Source organism: Eleutherodactylus coqui, chromosome 3 (assembly GCF_035609145.1).
Source record: "Eleutherodactylus coqui strain aEleCoq1 chromosome 3, aEleCoq1.hap1, whole genome shotgun sequence".
In the NCBI taxonomy this organism is placed as follows: domain Eukaryota; kingdom Metazoa; phylum Chordata; class Amphibia; order Anura; family Eleutherodactylidae; genus Eleutherodactylus; species Eleutherodactylus coqui.
In genome coordinates, this window is record NC_089839.1 from 139,876,696 (window position 1) to 139,902,217 (window position 25,522).

Consider the following 25,522-nt stretch of genomic DNA (forward strand, 5'->3'; position numbering starts at 1 on the left):
GTTTGTATATATTTACTAGAGGTCATTAACCTAATAATGACTGGTATTCCGTCTCTCTCACTACAATAGTAATAAAAACACAAGGATAAGAACAACAAGTGAGAACTCTATAAAGGTGATTACAATGCTCCACAGCATAGGAAACTATTTCCTTTTCTAGATGTTGTCCAAAAGTCATGGGATAGGAGCTAATATCATGTAGGACCCCCTCTAGCCTGGCGAAGTGCAGAAGCTCCACATGACATCAATTCCTTAAGTGAATGGAAGACATCTGGAGGAATGTTAAGCCATCTGGATAGCCCACAGAGCTCCATGGTGTTTGTCAGCGCAGTATTTTGGATGCAAATGAATCTCTCCACCACATCCCCTAAATGCTCAATTGGGCTTATATTGGGTGAACGTGCAGGCTGCGCCATTTATACGAACTTTCCAGAATGCTTCTGCAACCAATTCAGGACAACTGGGGCACGATCACATGGTGCATTATCCTGCTGGAATGCCCCATCATGGTGGAGATACATGAAATCTATAAAGGGCTGCAAATGGTCACCTAGCAGTGAAACATAGCCGGAACCAGTCAATAATGTATTTAGGCAGAGCAGTGGAGCCAACCCATGCCATGAGACTACACCGCACACCAGTATGGAGCCACTATCAGCCTGCACAGTGCCTTGTTGACAACTGGGGTCCATGGCTTCATGGGGTCTGCGCCACACATGAACCATCCCATCAGCCCAAAACAATTGGTACTGTGACTCATCAGAACACGCCACATTTTGTCAGTCCTTTAGGGTCCACTTAGTAACCTCACGAGCCCAGGTGAGGTCCCGTGCCCGGTGTCGTGGTGTACCCATGAAAGCTAAAAAACTCTGCACTGAGTTGTGCAGGATCTGTGTGTGCGGCTTCCTGCACTGAATGTGGATGTGATTTCTGTTGCTTGTCTGGTATTCTAGCCAGATGATGCCGCTCGCCACCATTAAGCACCCATGGCCGGCCACTGCACTGTTCACTGTGGGTGATAATGCCTTCAATGACGTTTTTCTGGTACACACATGATCGAAGAATCTTACATCCCTGCACAATTTCGGAAATAGAATGTCCTGCCCATCTGGCTCCCACTATTGTTCGATCTCTGATAATTCCCACCGCCTTGCCATAGGCACGCTGCGCAGTGGTCAGCATCACTTGCAAGACAACATCTCACAGCTTAGGGCTTTCTCAAGACGTCACCTGAGGTAACGCCACTTCAAAATTTACATCTTGCTATCCCAGGACTTTTGGCATTCAGTTTATATGGGAAAAAAAAAGATCTCAGTAGGAAATAGTTTTCAGGTGAGTTTTTCTGGTAAATATTTTAATACTCATAAATGTTGTTTTAAAAGACTGAATGCAAGGGAGCGACAATGCAGCCACATTAGAGCCTATGAACTAAAGGAGGATCACCTGCGATGTTCAGAGGGAGCAGTTGTTACCTAATGCAAAAAGCAGAGGGCCGCTCTCTAGCAATGGGTTAAGGCAAAAATATCCTTCATTTAAAAAATCAATTCAATCACAGAAAACCCCTTTAAGGTTGTCTGAGAGATGAGGAGCAGAATTAATGTGCAGAGGAAAGAGCCACGAGGCAGCTGCAGAGAAGTGAGAGACGGAGGACTTGGAGGAAGATCTGCAGCTGACAGTATACGGACCTTTCTATGTTCTAAGCTGGTTAAGACGGTCATATTAAGTTCTGCTATGGGGCCCCTTTACATTATTTGCCCCACCTTCGGTCTATGAGCCACATGCTCTTCGTAAGTGCAGGTGTACACGGCCACGTTTGATATGCATTGCTCTTACTAGAACATATGGCCATCATAGCGGAGGGTCTCCTGCTCCAGACCCCTCTATTAGCCAGACAAAGCTACTATTTAAAGTTGCAATACAATCCTGCATTTGCCACTTACACCATAGTTATAATTGTATTATATGACTTCAAAGACGGGAGGCATCATCAAATACAACAATCCGCTCCCCCTAAATCTGTCTATACTTAGATGAGACGGGAATTACTGCTGGTCGCCACCATATGATCAGGGCTGGAAGCAGCTGCGTGGACATCGCTTCAATGGGATAAAAATGGAGGCGCATCTTTGCTGGTAGGTTCTTAAATTATCTCCAGAACGTGATAGATATCTGCTGTTTTGCCGTTTGGTCTGGTACCAAAAATAGACGAGACATAAAAAAATTGCATCCTTGTTGTCTCGTTCAGGTTGATTAACGTAATTTGCAGATATGATACTTCAGCTCGTGAAAGCATTCAAAACGTCACTTAGTTTCATAGGTGGAGGGTCGGCTGGGCACAACGGAGACCAAGACGCTGCGCTTGTTAGTCAACACTTGTGAAGAAGAGAAAGTGGATACCAAGAATGAAAGGGACAATATGAATGTTTCCCTTATAAAGCTCTCCACCCCTACAGTGAACCTGGCTGTATGTATATATAGAAGAGAGCAGCGGGGAAGCGCTGGGGGAATATACTCTTGGAGGTAACATGTGGGACCAGACAGAGTGGCTGCCACACTCACAGCAGCAGAGGGGAAAGTGCTGGGGAACACACTGCTGGAGGTGACATCTGGGGACACCTGGGGAGCCTGTGACACAGCAGCAGTGGGGAAGGGCCAGCCACCAGAGTGCAGCAGCGTGAATTAAACAAACTCCCCAGGGAGCCTGGGACAGTGAAAGCTGCTTCAGCAAAATTACATCTGGGGGAGCCTGCCTGACTGTCAGCAGCGTGGGGGAGAACTGTTGGCCAGGAACTGGAACGGAAGGACGATACTGACCTTCCAGGACCTGCAGGGGAGCCATCTCATCAGCCAATGACGTACCGGGGGCATCACCGGGCTGTCAGTGTGCTCTCTAGCACTCCTTCCTGGTGGAGTCAAGATACACCAGTACCGAGTACATCATCACATATATATATGATTAAATGTTGTTAAGAGTGCTATTACACAAATGTTAACAGTTTTAGCTTCTCTGTAAGCGCCCTCCCCATGCACTAACATAACAACTAGGCTTATATTCGCCCTCCCCACTATTTTCCACAGCACTGCTCGGTCCTCCACTCCGGTATTTGTTTACTTTCTGTCTTCCCGTCCGGTTTACAGGACGTCACAGGCGCTGCAGCTATGGACAAAGCTCAGAGATCGAGCGCTGAGGTCTTCTCTCCCATTGGGCTTCTATTACAGAGAGCAACGGACGTCCAGACCATAAATGGGAGGACAAAGTGTAATAGAAGTGCGGTGGTCCCCTTTCCTCCCATCCACTGATGATGACGTTCAGACCCGCTGGAATGATCAGCTGATGGACCGGGATCCCGAGTGGCAGATCCCCGTTAGTCAACTACTGATGATCTATCCAAAGGAATATTCCTTTAAGAATTCTGTGTTATAGTTAAGAGTACATCGGTACTGGTGTATCTTGACGCCACCGGAAGCTAAGGGTTTGATAGGGCTTAGATGCAAGAACGCCCCTGTCACACCCCTAGCTCTCGATTGTCGTACTTTAGTAAAATCCTAGCAGTACTGTGCGTAGAAATTTTTGCCTGCCCTGCAGGGTGACAACCTAGGGATTATTGTCCTAACAGGACAGTAATCCCTTACCCTAATCCTCCAGGGCAGGCAAAAATCTCTACACAGGAGGCAGCAATATGTTGCAGTGGTCCCCCTTCCATCTACCCTCCGCAACCTGCGTCCCCCTTCCATCTGCTCTCCGCAAGCAGCTCGTTTCGGACACAAGGGAGACGGACAACGAGGAGCAGCAGCAACGTCAAAGGACTGGAGTGCACTCTGCTGGCGCAGCATACACTGCATGTCCTGCCGCTGCTGCTCGTAACAGAAGGGAGCAGCGGGGAAGCGCCGGGGGAACATACTCTTGGAGGTAACATGTGGGACCGGCCAGAGTGGCTGCCACACTCACAGCAGCAGCGGGGAAAGTGCTGGGGAACACACTGCTAGAGGTGACATCTGGGGACACCTGGGGAGCCTGTGACACTCACAGCAGCAGTGGGGAAGGGCCAGCCACCAGAGTGCAGCAGCGTGAATTAAACAAACTCCCCAGGGAGCCTGGGACAGTGAAAGCTGCTTCAGCAAAATTACATCTGGGGGAGCCTGCCTGACTGTCAGCAGCGTGGGGGAGAACTGTTGGCCAGGAACTGGAATGGAAGGACGATACTGACCTTTCAGGACCTGCAGGGGAGCCATCTCATCAGGCAATGACATACAAGGGGCATCACCGGGCTGTCAGTGTGCTCTCTAGCACTCCTTCCTGGTGGAGTCAAGATACACCAGTACTGAGTACATCATCGCATCTGACATGTTTAATAAATGTTTGTACTCCCCATGAAATAAATAGAAAGAAATGGGGCTCATCTCTGTATTTTGACATTGTCCAGTCAGACATCGTCTGAGTATGTAGGGACACATGCTATTGACAATGGTATATATCAATGTATTCATATATTTCTAGGAGAAATCACAGAGGAATAGCTTTCTACTACTTGTTAATAGAAGGGACTGCACTAGAGATGCCCATTGATCAGAATTACTGCTGGATGGAAGTTTATCGTACTATTGTACCTTGTCACCACCAGGAAGCTAGCTGTAACATCAAAGCATTTAGGGTTAATAATCTAACCCTAACCCTCCAGGCCAGGCAAAAATCACTACAGACGCTGCTGATATCACTGACTCCGGAGCAGCCGCCCCCCTTCCATCTCCCCTGGGCAACCGCTAGCAGCCATCTCCGCTCACAGTGTGATCATGGCGGTGCTGGAGGAATCCCCCTGCAGTGAGGCAGTGCCTCTTCTCCCTCACTTCTCCGTGCGGTGACTTCTTAGCACCCGGTGTGCCAGCTCTCTGCTCCATCCCGCCCGCCACCTGTATGCCACTGACGGGTGGGTGCCCCGCTCACTTAGTGTTCCACCCTGCCTGTGGCTCTCCTGCCGCTGCTGCCTCTGGCTCCCAGTCTTGCCACTGTCATCCCCGACAGACTGGTGTGTCAGAACGGCACTTGGGGGATTAAACATGCCCCTAGCAAATCATAAGCTGGGGGCGTTACTAAATTTGAAGAGTGCTGTATTCTGTCACCACCCCTAACTTCCGGTGGTGACAAGGTACAATAGTACCGAAGTCTAGAACCTGTAAAGGATTTGCTAGAAAGACATGACTGTACATTAAATGACCCACATCTAGTAGAGCGTTGGACTCCTTTAGTCATTTAGATCTCCAGCAATTCATCAAAGTGTAGATTACACTCAGTGATGAAATCGTTCTGCAGGAATATCGGCCCCTGTGGACAGGAAGTTTCTTGTTCTTACCTCAGATTAGATGGAGGTGCTGACATGTTCTGACCAGCTGACATGAAGGGGTCGTTAATTCATGCTGCTTGTGGCAAATTCTGACCTCCCATCAGCACGGTGCAACAGAAATCTGGATCCATGCGACCAGGAGATGTTTTTCCGCTGCTTGGCGATACAACTTTTGCACTCGATTGCTCGCTGGAGTCTCGTCTTTCTGTTTCTCTTAGACACAATAGCACTGGAACTGTTTGCCTCCTGTTATAGCCCATCCGTGCTAAGGAATGGTGAGCTGAGTTTTCAGACACGTTAGTTGGAGCTCCAGCATTGTATTCCATTGACTGTGTAGCGCTTGTTGGTCAGAACGATTCCTATCATCCTCCTCTGACCCCTTTCAGTGACGAGTTGTTTCCGTTCACAGGATCCCCTTTCACTAGATGTTTTCTTTGATCACGCCATTCTCTGTATACATTCCACAACGCTGTACGAGAAAAACCCCCATGGCTGGCACTGAGGTGACGGCTAGTCTAGCACCGATGACCAGGACTTGTTGGAAGTCACTCAGATCGGTGGGTTTTCCCATCTAATGTGGATTCACACTGAAACTGATCCACGGAAAACTTGTCACGTGATTTTATACTGCACTCCGGGGTCACAGGGAGAATTTCCATACAAGGAAGCGCCAGTTGTGAAAGGGTTGGAGTTTTTAATAAAGTGGCCATTCAGTGTGTGATGAGTACTTGGCTCTGAGGCAAACTAGCTGAGAGTGTAGCGGCACATTTATCTGAGAATGGCGTTTTACATGTCTGTCTTAGATAAGTTACGACAGCATAAGATGCGTCAGATAGAATAGGATGGCGCCTATTACTTTATTTGGACAGCTGTGTACCACTTTCTGAAATCTAATTGCTCTAAATGTTTCTGGTGTAAATTATAGTGAATATGATGGGTTGTGGAAAGCCCCACCCCCTCCTGAAAAGTCCTGCACACGTTTTTTTAAAACAAAAATGGCGAGGGCAGTGTAAAAGCTGAAACGTCACAAACTTTTTCACAAGCAGGGCTTGCACAATAATTTGTGACATTTAATGACAGAATTCTGGCATAAATGCATTTATGAATTCCCCCCATGTTGTTCTTCTTATGTCCGCCCGCATAGCAGCAAGGGGTTTGCATTAACCCCGCCGGTTGCCCTCTGCTTGTTCTATGTAGACCTGCACTAGAAGCTGGAAGTCACCCTTTACCGGATGAGTCTTTTTTAGCACAGTGAAATGTGTCACAAGTAGGGTTAAGTCATTTGCAGAACTCGCAGAGCCCTAATCCTGGCACCCCTCACAGCAGACAAGCTGCATCTAATTATAGGAGGGGAGATAATCATGAACTTCAAAAGAGATTCCCGAACTGAAGGAACGGTGGAAGGTTTTGTGATGTTTTCCCCTAAACTGTTTTCATTTTCCTTCCTTAACGGGTCGGTTCATGTCATGGCCACCTGAATCAAGGTGAGAAAGGGGCTTTGAACTGCTCCGTGTGCCAGGACACCAGCCACCCCGCCCATCATCTCAGCCCCAGAGCTCTTTGATGGACGGAATAATTAGCACATTGGGTAGAGGCCTCTGAACTTCAAATTACAGCCTTGTGTTCCAGGGGCTGAGGTAGCTCCGCTGGCATCGGCACATCCCTTCTGCAAAGCTACACACAATGCCAAATTGATTTCCAGCTATGTAATTGTTTATAAGCTCAGAAGAACCAAAATATCTACCGATGGAGAAAAAGTACAGGATATTAACAAAGTGCAATGAAAACTGCGGCCTCTGATGTTCTTCTCCATCTCTGGTCTAAGTAATGTAATAATGTAAGCGTTCAGGATGCGGTAGCTGGCACTGATATTGGAGAACTATGGCTGGCACTGATATGCATAGAGGCACAACCTGAAGCTCTTGGACCCCAAACCAACCATATTCCATTTATAATATTCATGTCTTCATATATGGCAAATGGGCTCTTGGGACCCCTCAGGCACGAGGGCCGCAAGTATCTGCACACACTATAGCTTTGTTCGTGATTGTGGCGGTCACCGTTACAGAGGTATTACACAGGTGTTCAGCCTACTGGTTGACTTTATGCCAATATTTTGTGCTAAATTCTGGCATACCTTGTCACATCCCTTCTGGCTAAGCCACACCCTTCTGACTAAGCCACGCCCTTGTCGACAGAGACATAGAAAGTGTTTAAAAAACAAATGTGTACGCCACTTTTTTTTTTTCACAAATTGAGCCAGAATTCTGGTGCATTTATTTTAGTCTCATCCAATGTGTACTGAGCAGGCGGCTGGTACGGCTTCACACCAGCGTTTGCTTTCCATTTTTCTGCTTATGGGAGAAAGAAAACTGAATTTCTGCTGAAACAGATCAGCCCTCTAACGAAATCAACTTGACTATAATGGAACCTGTCCCGCTTCCCTCATGCCCTCCAACATTTTCCTGGATATGCAGTATTTATGCCAGATCTTGGCTGCGAGTTCCGAGCACACGCGTGTCCATAGCCAAACAGGCGCTTCACCACAAACACTTTTTAGACAGGAATTTAAAGGAGAAATGCACTTGTGTAACTGAAAATGAATGAAGAGTTCCCCTTTCACGCTTGTCTGAGTCCCGGAGCGGCCAGACTATTCCACACCAATCATCTCTTTTCATAAATTGGAAATCAATTGCAGTGCTGTTATAAGAGGTGCTGAAAGTGCCAAAAACTACTGCAGGGCACCAATGAATAAATTTTCTTGTTTTACATTTATACTCGGACGAATTGTTCCGGATGTTCTGTGAGCCTGATGTAGATTTACGGTATGGTGACAGGTTCACCTTTAAGGGATTGTCCACTTACAAAATGACTTTTTAACCCAATAGAGACACAAGATGTACAGTTACATCCTGCACATTCGGGGTTTTATGGAGGGGGATCGCGGAACTATCTCACTCCATACAATGCGGGTTTATTACAGCCGACACCCGCCCACAACAGCTCCGATAAGCTGCGTCGCTCATCTGAGCAGTTATCCGGTGGTCAATTCTGACAGCGGCATTTAAATACTCTGATCGATTTTCAGGGGTTCCACACGTTGGCAGAAAAAAAATAAAGAACGACAGAATTGTGCTTTTTGGTCACCCTGTCTCCAAGAAAAAATGTGATAAAGTTATCATGTCATTTTTGTAGCAGTTTGTGCACCGTAGAAACAAGACGCACCCAAATATGGCGGAATTTCATTTTTTTTCCATTTCACTCCACTAAGAATTTTTCTGAAAGTTTTTCAGTACATTATATGGTACATTAAGTAGTACCATTGAAAAATAAAACTCGTCCCACAAAAAACAACGAGCCGTCAGACAGCTACGACAATGGGTAAATAAAAGAGTTATGATTTTTTAATAGGGGAGAGAAGAAAACGAAAATGGGGGGAAAAAGGGCCGTGTGCTTAAGGGGTTAAAATAAGATGTAAATGATTTAAAACAATCAAAGAAACCCTGGTCTCAGCCCCAGGTTCAAGCACTGCAGCCCTGCAGTCCTCCCAGTTTGTGTTGACAGCGGTAGTCAGGTGACCACTGCCTGCCAATCAGAGGCTGCATTGTCACCGCTCGATCACATGGTATCAGTGCTCACAACATGGGCTCCATGATGCCAGGAGTTTGGAAGGGTGATGTTGCAGCCTCTGATTGGCAGGCGGCAGTCACCTGACTTCTGAAACAACACAGACCAGGGGGATTAGGGAGCTGCAGGTCCAAGAAAGGTTAAGTACTGTTTCTTTTATTGTTTTAAATCATTTAGATCTAATTTTAAAAAGTCATTTTGTAACCTGAAAACCCTTTTAAGAATCAGTTCCAATATTAAGAAATGTTTCACTTCTCTCCCACTCCGAGTATCAATATAGTGAGAAAACTTGTCAGTCAGGCTGCTTTCACACGGGCGACAAAATCTCATGATTTTCTCGCGATGCGACAGTGCTACAAATCGCATGTATGTGAAGCCCATGCTTTCTTATGGGTTCCTTCACATTAGTGATGTTTTATAAGCTGCTACATTACACGAAAAAAGAAACGCGGCATGCTGAATATTTCCGCAATTTGCGATGTTTTGTAGCCCACGTTTCCCTATGGAGCCTTCCTTTGTGTTGCAATGCACAACATAGCAGTTTTCATGTGGTGCGATGCAGCTTTAACAGTAGGAAGTCCCACTGTTTCCCCTAAAACATTGATTAGCTGAGCCCCACCATGGCTCATCCAAACAATGCAGCGCTGGATGAACCAATCACAGCCATTCAGATAAAGTTTTGTTTTTAGTTTAAATGCAGCTAGAGCTTATTTTCAGGGTAGGGCTTATATTTCAACTCCCACCCCTGAAAGTACAAGGAAAAGAGCTCTACAAAGTCCATGATTTTGTAGTCTGACAAAATCGCAATATCGCTGCGAGAAAATGCAGCGATATCGCATAGAAATCGCAGGAACATTGCTGCGATTTTCTCATGGCGATATTGCTGTCGTCTGTGTGAAAGAGGCCTAAGAGAAACCCAGCAGGATCGCAGTATGGAGAACACCAGCACAGGGAGTGGCTGCGTCTTGCTAAATATCCTTCCATTGCATGTCCAAGCAATTTGCTTCCATTGCGGAGGAGATCAACTTTGGTGGCAAGCGGCAGTCTCTTGGTGGGCGAGAAAATTACTGTAGAAGCCCGAGCAATGAACGGCAGCCACTCAGCACAAAGCGGGCGATTAACCAGAGCAGGAGGATGAATAGGACTCAGCGGGGCGCTGACAAATCTGTCACTGGCTGCAGAGGGAAGGTGGCCTGTATGTCATTATTTGCCAGCAGCTGCGTGCTATCCCAGCCGCAACTGATATAATAATCTCCTTCCGTTATACGAGGAACAGATTATTATTTTTTTTAAATAGGTTTTGTGTAACACCTTGTGCCCTGAATATACACCTCTCCTGCCTCAGGATACGGAGCATTTACTGCACCCTAGGCGGGGTGTTTTCCTTTATTCTTTGCCGCTCAGGGGCTGCCAAGCAGATTTTAGCATGGGGGACAAGCACAGCATTGGCCCATGAGTAAAAGCCCACCCTAAGGCCACATTCAGTGGACATTGCATGGTCTGTGATCTGGGCAAGAAGGACATGCTGCAATTGTTTTCACACAGATCATTAGTCTGTGTGAAAACTCCCACCTAAGAATAACCCCATAGACTATAATGTGTCCGTGAGCTCTTCATGAAATACACAGACAGCACACAGGTGGAATATTCACCTGTATAAACAGGCCATAGGGGTGGAAAAACACGGTGCAGCTGGCCTCACACAGTCAAACTATGGCCACATAAAATTACTAGCAAAATTATATGGTTATTATCCGCTGCAGACAGGAGTGGTCTGGCTATGTGTGGCCAGCTTTATTGTGATTTTCCATCATTTATTTGTTTTTCTATTTCACATTAGAGATGAGTGAGCGTACTCGTTCCGAGCTTGATACTCGTTCGAGTATTAGGGTGTTCAAGATGCTCGTTACTCGAGACGAGCACCACGCGATGTTCGAGTTACTTTCACTTTCATCTCTGAGAAATTTGTGCGCTTTTCTGGCCAATAGAAAGACATGGAAGGCATTACAACTTCCTCCTGTGACGTTCCAGCCCTATCCCACCCCCCTGCAGTGAGTGGCTGGGGAGATCAGATGACACCCGAGTATTAAAATCTGCCCCGCCCGCGGCTCGCCACAGATGCATTCTGACAGAGATCAGGGAAAGTGCTGCTGCTGATGCTGCTGCTATAGGGAGAGTGTTAGGTGTTATTTTAGTCTTCAAGAACCCCAACGGTCCTTCTTAGGGCCACATTTGACTGTATGCAGTACTGTTGAGGTTGCTTTTAGCAGTGTTGCACAATTTTTTTTTTTTGTATATCGGGCGTGCAGACCATAGCGTCCTCAGTCTGCAGACATTTTACTGAGTATAGGGGCAGTACTGGTGAGGCAGGGACAGTGGTACAGAGAAAGAGGTATAGTGGCTATATAGGCAGTGGGCTTTTTCCCAAAAAGTTCCAAAAAATACTGTATTTGGCCTGCCTGTCACTGCCTTCAGTTTACTGCATCTCTGCTGGGGGTAGTAGTTGTTGAATTAATACCCAGCCTTGCGCACAATTGTTGCCTGCCTCTGCAGTGCGTTACGTATGCGAAGTCAGCCTCCAACAGGGAAATCGAAATACAGTGTATATCACAGGCAGTGTGGTTGTTCCCAAAAACTTCAAAAAAATACAATAGTTGGCCTGCCTGTCACTGCCTTCAGTTTACTGCATCTCTGCTGGGGGTAGTAGTTGTTGAATTAATACCCAGCCTTGCGCATAATTGTTTCCTGCCTCTGCAGTGTGTTACGTATGCGAAGTCAGCCTCCAACAGGGAAATCGAAATACAGTGTATGTCACAGGCAGTGTGGTTGTTCCCAAAAACTTCAAAAAAATACTGTATTTGGCCTGCCTATCACTGCCTTCAGTTTACTGCGTCTCTGCTGGTGGTAGTAGTTGTTGAATTAATACCCAGACTTGCGCATAATTGTTGCCTGCCTCTGCAGTGCGTTACGTACGCGAAGTCAGCCTCCAACCACAGGCCAATAAGCGGCACATTTAATTATAGCGTTCTGTTTCTGCTAATCTCGTAATACACCCTGCTGAGGGGTAGGGGTAGGCCTAAGGGACGTGGACGGGGGCGAGGACGCGGAGGCCCAAGTCAGGGTGTGGGCACAGGCCGAGCTCCTGGTCCAGGTGTATCGCAGCCGACTGCTGCACGATTAGGAGAAAGGCAAGTTTCAGGGGTCCCCAGATTCATCTCACAATTAATGGGTCCACGCGGTAGACCTTTATTAGAAAATGAGCAGTGTGAGCAGGTCCTGTCGTGGATGGCAGAAAGTGCATCCAGCAATCTATCGACCACCCAGTCTTCTACGCCGTCCACAACTGCAACTCTGAATCCTCTGGCTGCTGCTCCTCCTTCCTCCCAGCCTCCTCACTCCATGAAAATGGCACATTCTGAGGAGCAGGCAGACTCCCAGGAACTGTTCTCTGGCCCCTGCCCAGATTGGGCAGCAATGGTTCCTCTCCCACCAGAGGAGTTTATCGTGACCGATGGCCAACCTTTGGAAAGTTCCAGGGGTCCGGGGGATGAGGCTGGGGACTTCCGGCAACTGTCTTAAGAACTTTCAGTGGGTGAGGAGGACGATGAGACACAGTTGTCTATCAGTGAGGTAGTAGTAAGGGCAGTAAGTCCGAGGGAGGAGCGCACAGAGGATTCGGAGGAAGAGCAGCTGGACGATGAGGTGACTGACCCCACCTGTTACGGCACTCTGCCCCCCCGAGCGCCAAGTGGGGTGCCCTGATCTTCCCGCACCCCACTGTCCCTGCCTACTTGCCTCGGCCCTGGCTAACCCCAGGCGGACAACTGGACGGCGGTCCCTGCCCTGGCTAGGGACCTGGCGGCTGACAAGCGGGAAACTACCTAATGGGGGAAACAGAGTGCCGACAAAGGAGGCAGATGAATCAGACCAACAAAACTGACAAGGCTGGAGATGGAACTCACAGGCAAACTGGCAGGGTGCTGGATAGCAACTAGTGCTGACTGGGCCAGACTAGATTAGAGGCAAACAGAACCAACAAAAACAGACTGAGTAACAGGGGACCAGAGGGAGCTGACCGACAACTAGGGACTGACTGAGGAGAACCGCAGACAGACTGGCTAGGTGCATGCAGAACCAATAACTGGCAATGAGCTCACTTCACTGCCAGTCTTTTAACCACAAGGTTCCGCCCAGGGGCGGAGAGTGGGAGGAGGCAACTCCGCCCACTGCTGTATAAGAAGCACGGAGGAGGGCAGGCGGCACCCTACGGGCGGACACGCCCATGCCGCCGCCCACAGCTGCTGGGATAACCTCGACACAGGGCTCCAGGCCGCCGGAGCCGACGCCGGAGCGACGCGCCGCGCTGTATGGTAACATTACCCCCCCTCTGACGGGGGACCTCCGGGCCCCCGGAAACTCGACCAGGCTTATCCAAAAAACGGCTGTGAAAACGCTGTACCAACCCGAGAATGTGACCCTCCCGAGCGGTCACCATGGGCTGATCCTCAGGTCCATGACTTCGGTAGCCTGTGGCTGCCCCATTTCCTTCAGGGGCTCTCCTTTCTACATCTTCTTCAGGACCGACCGTTGACATATCGTCGTGTTTCAGGTCGTCTTCCGAGTCACTGCCCGAACGTTCACCACTATCTTTTGTCCCATCCTCGCTCCCAATGACGCTGCCTTCAAAATATGAGGCAACACCAATTTTAAAATCACTGTCATCTGAGCTATCATACTCCAAAAAACTCTTCCGGGGCCCCAAAAATTGTAAAGTTCCTGTACCCCGGCGAGAATCCGGGATCTCCTGAGCCTCGTATTCAACTTCATCACAGACCAGGGTGGGCGGCGAGGGACCGGAGGTGGGCATCACCGAAGGGACAACAGGTTCCGACAACGACTTATGGAACCCCCTGCGACCCCTCCTTTTGCGATTTCCAGAGGACCGGTACCCCTTCTGGCCCACCCTGTACGGCTCAAATACCGACAGACTCTCCTCACAACGCAACTGCGTACGAGACCCCACCCCTTTCTTCCGTCCCCTATGCAGGGCATCGGTGGCGACATCAGCAGCAGGGCAGGTGGACGGGGTTTGAAGGTAAGTGAGACCTCGGGGACTGAGTGCGGTATCGACTGGGCAGAGAGGAAGGGAAGCGTGATGGCTATGGCAGGACGGCCCCCACTGGGTTAGCTCCCCAGTGGCCCAATCGAATTGGGGGTTGTGCAACGCCAGCCACGGCATCCCTAGTATCATGTCTACCGACATTTTCTCCGTTACCAGGAACGATAGACCTTCCGAATGGCGACCCCCCACCGTGAGTTGTAACACTGGGGTCCTCCATCGTACCAAGCCCGAAGCAAGAGGAGTAGCATCAATGCTAGCAAAACGAATTGGCGTCTTTAGCGCCACAAATTCAGCCCTCAGGGGCTCAACGAGACGCATGCTTATCAGGTTAGCAGCTGCTCCGGAATCAATAAACGCCTGCCCTAGGCGGGAGAAGTTCCGGAATCTAACCTGGCAGGGTATCAGAAGTCTAGGACGTACCTGAGGTCCTAGGCGACCCTCCCTGCAATCGCCTAGGACTGGAAGTCTTTCTGCCGATTCAGACTGTGGACGCTGAGGCCTCCGGGGGCAGGTTATCACCCGATGTCCAGCTTTCCCGCAGTAGAGACAGAGATGATGTAATAACCGAATCTGGCGTCGCTCCTCGGGGTCCAGCAGGTCCAGTTCCATAGGTTCGGGAACAGAGACTGGTACGGACGGGGAGGGAACAGGACAAATGACCTCCCTGACTCTATGGGTCGGTCTATCTTGCTTCCCAGCCCTGAGCCTCCTATCTGCCTTCACTGCTAACTCCATAGCCTCCTTTAAGGACCCGGGAACGGGATGGGAGATCAACAGTTCTTTGACCGCGTCCGAGAGACCTTGCATAAAAACGTCTTTCAGGGCGCTATCGTTCCATGCAGTATCACCCGCAAAGCGTCTGAAACTGAAGCAATAATCCTCCACACAAAGCGACCCCTGATGCAGCGCCAGCAACCGAGAAACCGCCAACCCCACTCTGTCCGGTTCATCGAAGATGCCGCCAAGTTCCTGAAAAAAGGAGTCCACCGAATGCAGGGAGGGGGAACCCTCGGGAATGGAAAAGGCCCAAGTCTGGGCAGAGCCCCGCAGCAGGGACATTATGAGCCCGACCCTCTGGACCTCCGAGCCGGAAGAGCGGGGACGCATCCGAAAAAACAGGCGACACGCCTGTTGAAAAACGAAAAACTTGTTCCTCTCCCCAGAGAACACCTCGGGAAGAGGGCACTTGGGTTCGGGACTGGTAACGGCATTCTGCTCCTGCGACAACGCCCACTGCTCCTGGGCCACCATGCGAGCTGACAAATCCCGGATCACCGGCACCAGGTCTTGCAGCTGGTTTGCGAGGGCGCTGATCGCCGCCATGAAAGAAAAACAGTATTTTAAGGGCCAGTTATTATGTTACGGCACTCTGCCCCCCCGAGCGCCAAGTGGGGTGCCCTGATCTTCCCGCACCCCACTGTCCCTGCCTACTTGCCTCGGCCCTGGCTAACCCCAGGCGGACAACTGGACGGCGGTCCCTGTCCTGGCTAGGGACCTGGCGGCTGACAAGCGGGAAACTACCTAATGGGGGAAACAGAGTGCCGACAAAGGAGGCAGATGAATCAGACCAACAAAACTGACAAGGCTGGAGATGGAACTCACAGGCAAACTGGCAGGGTGCTGGATAGCAACTAGTGCTGACTGGGCCAGACTAGATTAGAGGCAAACAGAACCAACAAAAACAGACTGAGTAACAGGGGACCAGAGGGAGCTGACCGACAACTAGGGACTGACTGAGGAGAACCGCAGACAGACTGGCTAGGTGCATGCAGAACCAATAACTGGCAATGAGCTCACTTCACTGCCAGTCTTTTAACCACAAGGTTCCGCCCAGGGGCGGAGAGTGGGAGGAGGCAACTCCGCCCACTGCTGTATAAGAAGCACGGAGGAGGGCAGGCGGCACCCTACGGGCGGACACGCCCATGCCGCCGCCCACAGCTGCTGGGATAACCTCGACACAGGGCTCCAGGCCGCCGGAGCCGATGCCGGAGCGACGCGCCGCGCTGTATGGTAACACCACCTGGTTTGCTAAGCCTACTGAGGACAGGTCTTCAGAGGGGGAGGCAAGTGCAGCAGCAGGGCAGGTTGGAAGAGGCAGTGCGGTGGCCAGGGGTAGAGGCAGGGCCAGACCGAATAATCCACCAACTGTTTCCCAAACCGCCCCCTCGCGCCATGCCACCCTGCAGAGGCCGAGGTGCTCAAAGGTGTGGCAGTTTTCCACTGAGAGTGCAGACGACCGACAAACTGTGGTGTGCAAGGTTTGTCGCACCAAGATCAGCCGGGGAGCCACCACCACCAGCCTCACCACCACCAGCATGCGCAGGCATATGATGGCCAAGCACCCCACAAGGTGGGACGAAGGCCGTTCAGCGCCTCCGGTTTGCACCACTGCCTCTCCCCCTGTGCCCCAACCTGCCACTGAGATCCAACCCCCCTCTCAGGACACAGGCACGACCGTCTCCCGGCTTGAACCCACACGCTCACCTCCGCTGTCCTCGGCCCTATCCAGCAATGTCTCTCAGCGCAGCGTCCAGCCGTCGCTAGCGCAACTGTTTGAGCGCAAGCGCAAGTGCGCCGCCACGCACCCGCACGCTCAAACGTTAAACGTGCACATAGCCAAATTGATCAGCCTGGAGATGCTGCCGTATAGGCTTGTGGAAACAGAGGCTTTCAAAAACATGATGGCGACGGCGGCCCCACGCTACTCGGTTCCCAGTCGCCACTACTTTTCCCGATGTGCCGTCCCAGCCCTGCACGACCACGTCTCCCGCAACATTGTACGTGCCCTCACCAACGCGGTTACTGCCAAGGTCCACTTAACAACGGACACGTGGACAAGCACAGGCGGGCAGGGCCACTATATCTCCCTGACGGCACATTGGGTGAATTTAGTGGAGGCTGGGACCGACTCAGAGCCTGGGACCGCTCATGTCCTACCCACCCCCAGAATTGCGGGCCCCAGCTCGGTGGTGGTATCTGCGGCGGTGTATGCTTCCTCCACTAAACCACCCTCCTTCTCCTCCTACGCAACCTCTGTCTCGCAATCAAGATGTGTCAGCAGCAGCACGTCGCCACCAGTCGGTGTCGCGCGGGGTGGCAGCACAGCGGTGGGCAAGCGCCAGCAGGCCGTGCTGAAACTACTCAGCTTAGGAGAGAAGAGGCACACGGCCCACGAACTGCTGCAGGGTCTGACAGAGCAGACCGACCGCTGGCTTTCGCCGCTGAGCCTCCAACCGGGCATGGTCGTGTGTGACAACGGCCGTAACCTGGTGGCGGCTCTTCAGCTCGGCAGCCTCACGCACGTGCCATGCCTGGCCCACGTCTTTAATTTGGTGGTTCAGCGCTTTCTGAAAAGCTACCCATGCTTGTCAGACCTGCTCGGAAAGGTGCGCCGGCTCAGCGCACATTTCCGCAAGTCCAACACGGACGCTGCCACCCTGCGCACCCTGCAACATCGGTTTAATCTGCCAGTGCACCGAATGCTGTGCGACGTGCCCACACGGTGGAACTCTACGCTCCACATGTTGGCCAGGCTCTATGAGCAGCGTAGAGCTATAGTGGAATACCAACTCCAACATGGGCGGCGTAATGGGAGTCAGCCTCCTCAATTCTTTACAGAAGAGTGGGCCTGGTTGGCAGACATCTGCCAGGTCCTTGGAAACTTTGAGGAGTCTACCCAGATGGTGAGTGGCGATGCTGCAATCATTAGCGTCACCATTCCTCTGCTATGCCTCTTGAGAAGTTCCCTGCAAAGCATAAAGGCAGACGCTTTGCGCTCGGAAACGGAGGCGGGGGAAGACAGTATGTCGCTGGATAGTCAGAGCACCCTCATGTCTATATCTCAGCGCGTTGAGGAGGAGGAGGGGGAGGAGCATGAGGAGGGGGAAGAGACAGCTTGGCCCACTGCTGAGGGTACCCATGCTGCTTGCCTGTCATCCTTTCAGCGTGTATGGCCTGAGGAGGAGGAGGATCCTGAAAGTGATCTTCCAAGCGAGGACAGCCATGTGTTGCGTACAGGTACCCTGGCACACATGGCTGACTTCATGTTAGGATGCCTTTCTCGTGACCCTCGCGTTACACGCATTCTGGCCACTACGGATTGCTGGGTGTACACACTGCTCGACCCATGGTATAAGGAGAGCCTTTCCACTCTCATACCCGAAGAGGAAAGGGGTTCGAGAGTGATGCTATACCACAGGACCCTGGCGGACAAACTGATGGTAAAATTCCCATCCGACAGCGCTAGTGGCAGAAGGCACAGTTCCGAGGGCCAGGTAGCAGGGGAGGCGCGGAGATCAGGCAGCATGTACAGCGCAGGCAGGGGAACACTCTCCAAGGCCTTTGCCAGCTTTATGGCTCCCCAGCAAGACTGTGTCACCGCTCCCCAGTCAAGGCTGAGTCGGCGGGAGCACTGTAAAAGGATGGTGAGAGAGTACGTAGCCGATCGCACGACCGTCCTCCGTGACGCCTCTGCTCCCTACAACTACTGGGTGTCGAAGCTGTACACGTGGCCTGAACTCGCGCTGTATGCCCTGGAGGTGCTTGCTTGTCCTGCGGCTAGCGTCTTGTCAGAGAGGGTGTTTAGTGCGGCTGGGGGAATCATCACGGATAAGCGTAGCCGCCTGTCAACTGACAGTGCCGACAGGCTTACACTCATAAAGATGAACAAAGCCTGGATTTCCCCAGACTTCTCTTCTCCACCAGTGGACAGCAGCGGTACCTAAACAATATGTAGGCTGCACCCGCGGATGGAAGCATCGTTCTCTATCACCATAAAAAACGGGGATCTTTTAGCTTCATCAATCTGTGTATTATATTCATCCTCCTCCTCCTGCTCCTCCTCCTGAAACCTCACGTAATCACGCCAAACGGGCAATTTTTCTTAGGCCCACAAGGCTCAGTCATATGACTTTTGTAAACAATGTTTATACGTTTCAATTCTCATTAAAGCGTTAAAACATGCACCTGAACCAATTTGTATTTTAACTGGGCTGCCTCCAGGCCTAGTTACAAATTAAGCCACATTAACCAAAGCGATTAATGGGTTTCACCTGCCCTCTTGGTTGGGCATGGGCAATTTTTCTGAGGTACATTAGTACTGTTGGTACACCAATTTTTTTGGGCCCTCGCCTACGGTGTAATCCTAATAATTTTTATGGGCTTCACCTGCACTCATGCTACAGCAAGGTGTGTGGGGTTGGCCTACACTTTTGCTACATAAATGTAACTGGGGCCTTGTCTATACTGCAACCACTGAAATGTGAAAGAGACTGTTATCTCCCTAAACTGCTGCAACGGGAAGGTTACTGTGGCCTGTCTTGACTGCTACTACTACTGAAATGAAACTAATACTGTGCTCCCCCTATACTGCTGCTTCGGAATTGTTACTGTGGCCTGTCTTGACTGCTACTACTACTGAAATGGAACTAATACTGTGCTCCCCCTATACTGCTGCTTCGGAATTGTTACTGGGGCCTGTCTTGACTGCTACTATTACTGAAATGGAACTAAGACTGTGCTCCCCCTATACTGCTGCTTCGGAATTGTTACTGGGGCCTGTCTGGACTGCTACTACTACTGAAATGGAACTAATACTGTGCTCCCCCTAGAATGCTGCTAGTGATATGTTACTGGGGCCTGTCCCTAATGCTACCGCTGAAATGTTACTAATTCTGGGCTCTGCCTATACCGCTGCCAATGCTATGTCACTGGGGTGTGGAAACGGAGGCTTCCCAAAGACATGATGGTGGCGAGGCCATTTCCCACCAACGCTGTTACTGTTAAGGTGCATATAACCATGGACACGTGGAGAGGACACGTAGTGCCTCAAAAACATCCCCCTCCTCCTCCAACAATGAAAACATTCTTGGCAAATACCTTTGCATTGGTCCGTCTGGTGGCAGTCCAAGAATTTCGCCTTTACCGACACAACAAGAGAGCCCCCCCACCATCCCCCCGCCACGGCCCATTTAATCCTGGCCACATTCCGAAAACCAACTAAATAAAACCGTGCTACTAGGTCCGCAGTCGCCACCACATTCCCACCAACGCGGTTACTGTTAAGGTACATATTACCAGTCTGACTGGGGCATGCAGTGTGGGCCGAAGCACACCTGTATTGTATGTGATGTTAGCTCTGCTGAGCAGGGCACTGCAATGGGATATATTTATGTACCGCCGGTGGGTTCCAGGGAGCCACCCACGCTGTGGGTCGACAGGGACTTCACATTAGGGATTTGTACCTGCCAGTGTCTATGTATTAAAAACCCCGGTCAGACTGGGGCATGCAGTGTGGGCCGAAGCCCACCTGCATTAAATCGGACATAACCTCAGCTGTGCTGGGCAATGCAATGGGATATATTTATGTATCGCCGGTGGCTTCCTGGGACCCACCTATGCTGTCGGTCCACACGGAGTTGTAACTGCATGTGTCTACTTATAAAGAACCCCAGTCTGACTGGGGCATGCAGTGTGGGCCGAAGCCCACCTGCATTAAACCTGACGTTACCTCAGCTGTGCTGGGCACTGCAATGGGATATATTTATGTACCGCCGGTGGGTTCCAGGGAGCCACCCATGCTGTCGGTCCACACGGACTTCACATTAGTGAGTTGTACCTGCCTGTGTCTATGTATTAAAAACCCCGGTCTGACTGGGGAATGCAGTGTGGGCCGAAGCCCACCTGTATTTAATCTGACGTTAGCTCTACTATCCGGGGCACTGCATTGGGACAAACTACAGGAGCAATACAGCGCTCATGAGACATGCACAGCTACGCTAGCATAGGAGTCCGCTGTAGGCCCACAATTGCTGAGGGTTTGTGCAGAGGCCTATGTCCTTGGTGCAATGAAAGTCCGCTTCCTGCCTAGGATTGCTGAAGCTGTGGGCCGAGGCCTATGTCGTGGGCGCGGTGCAAGTCTGCCATGTTTGGCCGCTCAGATCAATTTTTGGTTCATGTCTTGGGCTTCCTAGGACCCCCCCTATGCTGTTGGTGCAAACTTAGTTCCCATCGCGGTGTTTGACCTGTCTGGCACAAAGGCACTGACTGACTTGGGTAGAGGGCAGAGCGCTGGCGGCTTTCCCCTTGCAGTGTGGATTGAGCTATGCGAGTACTCGCCATAGTAATAGTCCTCGACTGTGCTCTCTCTATAAGTAATAGTGGTCAAGCTGTGGTCCTTATAAGTATGTGATACTGCTTTGGCCCCAATTGGTAATAGTGACCCCCTTTCTAATTGCAATTAGTAACAGTGACCCTTATATAGTTCCACTAAGGAATAGTGCTCCCCCATGGCCCCAATTAATAATAACACCCTCTCTGTGGCCCCAATAAGTAATACTGACTCCATGCTTGTCACACAGTTGGTGGCCTTGTAATCATAGAAAAATTGTCATTTACATTTGCCTTATCCAGCAAAAATATAGAAGATAGTTAACCTATCAGTAGGCACCTTTAGACCACTATCTGCCAAGAGGGAAGGCGATAGAGGACCATTCTAAACTATGTACAATAATATAACTAGTATAATACTGTCCCCTATGTACAAGAATATAACTACAATAATACTGCCCCCTATGCACAAGAATATAACTACCATAATACTGCCCCCTATGTACAAGAATATGACTACAATAATACTGCCACCTATGTACAAGAATACAACTACTATAATACTGTCATTTATGTACAAGAATATAACTACTATAATATGGCCCCCTATGTACAAGAATACAACTACTATAATATTGCCTCCAATGTACTAGAATATAACTACTACTATACTGCCCCTATGTACAAGAATATAGCTACTATACTACTGCCCATATGTAAAAGAATATGACTACTATAATACTGTAGTTATATTTACAAGAAAATAACCAAAAATACTGCCCCTATGTACAAGAATATAACTACTATAATGCTGCTCTCTATGTACAAGAATATAACTACTATAATACTGCCCCTATGTACAAGAATATAACTACCTTAATACTGCCCCCTATGTACAAGAATGTAACTACTACAATACTGCCCTCCTATGTACAAGGATATAACTACTATAATACTGCTCCTATGTACAAGAATATGACTACAATAATACTGCCCCCTATGCACAAGAATATAACTACCATAATACTGCCCCCTATGTAAAAGAATATGACTGCTATAATACTGCCCCCTATGTACAAGAATATAACTACTATAATACTGCCTCCTATGTACAAGAATATGACTACTATAATGCTGCCTCCTATGTACAAGAATATAACTACTATAATACTGCCCCCTATGTACAAGAATATAACTACTATAATACTGCCCCCTATGTACAAGAATATAACTACTATAGTACTGTCTCCTATGTACACGAATATAACTACTATATTACTGCCTCCTATGTACAAGAATATAACTACTATAATACTGCCTCCTATGTACAAGAATATAACTAATATAATACTGCCTCCTATGTACAAGAATATAACTACTATAATACTGTCCCGTGTACAAGAATATAACTACTATAATACTGCTCCTATGTACAAGAATATAACTACTATAATACTGCCCCCCTATGTACAAGAATATAACTACTATAATACTGACTCCTGTGTACAAGAAACAAGGATTAATCTACCGGTAACCGTTAATTCCTTTTCCATTCATCATGATAGCACACATGAAGGTTGCCCTCTGACCCTGCTGGGTTAGGAAGAGAATTTAAAAGTCCACCTCCTATCACTATTCTCCAATCTCTTCAAATTATCACAATGGATATCTGGCCCGATCATTTATTACTGCTGGAACTACAACATATTGTTATGTCACATGTATACTTTATATAGTAATCCATAAGGGTGGGTAAGTATGTGCTGTCATGATGGACTCATGGAAAAGGAATTAACGGCAAGATAAATCCTTGTTTTAGCATTCCGTCCATCCTGACAGCACACATGGACGCAATAGCAAATTATAACGGTACTATCACGCGGGGCCGTGGCCTTGAGTACCTTCTCTCCACAGACCAGCTCCCTACAAGATTGTAGGTCTAAGCTGTAATGTTTAGAAAAGGTGTCAACTCTAGACCATGTTACAGCTTTGCAAATTTGCTCTCTTGAGGCTTCGCTGCGTTTGGACTATGAGGAAGTGAGAGCTCTTGTGGAGTGGGCTCCTATCCCCTCAAGGGGAGGCAAGTCTCTGGCCTTATATGCCTCCTGGATTTACATTTTGATCCATAAAACTGCCCATCTGACGTCTAGATTGTGTAAGCGTCTCTCTGTCATTTTCATGGCCTTTGCAGAAGTAAATCAGGATTATTTCCTGTTCCAAGTGGAATGCTGATACCTCTTTAGGTAAAAAGGAGGGATATAGTCTCATGGCTATTCTGTTGGTGAGCACTTTCAAATAGGGTTCTCTACAGGATAATGCCTGTATCACCCCAATCTGCTTGGTGGTTGTCATTGCTACAGAAAAAAACAAACCCTTTGATAGTCAAGATTTTTGGGGAGTTTGGCAGAGACCGTCTAAGACTAGGTTGAGGTCCCAGGAGGGAACCGATTTCTTGAAGAAGGGTTGGAGTCTATCTGCCCCTCTACAAAATCTGTGGACCCATCTGTGCTCTATTAGTTGAGTGTCTAAGAGAGAAAGTGAGGGCCGAGATCTGCACCCTCAAGGTTCTAGGACTTAGTCACTTATCTAGGTCTTTTTGTAGAAAATCTAAGATTCTCGCGATGTGCAGGTTGCTCAAATCTGGTCAATCTGATTTGCACTAGTTGCAGAATTTCCCCCATACTCCAGAGTATATAGAGCAGGTAGAGCTCTTTTAGCTATCTAAGAGAGTAGTTATTACCTTGGACATCAGTCCCTGGTCTCTCAATCTCTGCCTTTCAGCAGCCAAACCATCAACTTCTTCCTGTGTACCGCCTGAGAGAAAACTGTGCCTTGAGATAGAAGGTCCTGCCCGAGAGACAGCGGGATGCGGGTCTGAACTGTCAATGATGACAACAGTGGGAACCAGGTTCTTATTGTCAACACAGGGGGAATAAAGTTACCCTGGTCTGGCTGTTTTTGATCTTTTGTAGGGCTCTGGAGATTAGAGGGAGAGGGGGGAAAAGCCTAGGCCAAGTCCATGCCCCACTCTTGGGAGAGTGTGTCCAGTGTCAGGCGATTGTGTGCTGGGTTTTAGGGAGAGGAGTCTGTGGCACTTTGAGTTCCTCCTTGAGGCAAAGAAGTCTATCCGGGGCTGACCCCACTAAGACATTAACTGGTTGAAGACTTCTGTGTTCAAAGGCCTTTCCACTGGATCTAGTTTTTGTTTACAAAGAAAGTCTATGACATTTTGGGAGCCAGAATGACTGATAAGGACTTAACTTTGTCCTCTGCCCAGGAGAATATTCTTTGCCACAGCTCTTGGAGATGTGGATGTCCGATGCCACCAGGGTGGTGAAAAAAAAGACACTGTTATAATATTTTTGGAATTTTTTTCACTTTTCCCATCTACCATTTCTTCTGTTTGTATAAGCTTCTCCCATACTGATCTAAGTTCTCTAGTGGTCAAGGATTGAGAGCCGACGTGGAAAGGCCAGGAACCCTGAAGTTTTTTGTCTGCCAGCTGTGCCCTCGAACCAGATTGTTTTGCATCGGTGGTTACCAAAATGAATGGGGATTGGGACCTTTGAACCCCTTTTTTATGATTCAGAGCGACAGCCACCATTCTAGAGATCTTTTCACTTGGGTGGACAATTTAAGTTTCTTGTCTAATGACGATTGACTCCTATCCCATGCTAATAGGATTTCCTAGACAAGTGGTCATCTGGCCTAGCACTCTCGTGGCTTCTCTTATAGAGACAAAGTCTTTCCTCCTAAATTTACTAATAAATTGGACAACATCCTCCCTTTTTTCTTGAGGTAGGAAAGAAAAGCCTTTTGATAAGTCGAGGAGAACACCAGGGAAGGTTTAGGCTGGATTTTTCAAAATTAACCAACCCAGCTCGGATAAGAGATAAAGTGTTGACCCCATAGAATGCAAACTATCTGGGATAATTAGAAAGTCATCTAGATAAGGAATGATGTTAATTCCTGTTCCCCTGAGGTAGCATATGGGATCTATCATTACTTTGGAAAACAGTTTTTGATGCCATTTTAACTGCAAACCTAAAATATTTTTGATATGTCGGATGGATTGGAATATGGTAATATGTGTCTTTGAGGTCGATTGTGCACATGACCCTGCCTTGACTGATCAGGGAGTTTGTAGATCTAATAGTCTCCATCTTAAATTTAAATCATAAATGTACATATTAAGGGACTTTAAATTAAATATTGTTTGAAAGGAACGGTTAGGTTTGGTAACTAAAAATAGAGTGGAATAATAACCAAAAAACTGTTCCTCTAGGAGAACTGGGATAACTGCTCCCAATTGTACTAGGTCCTAAAC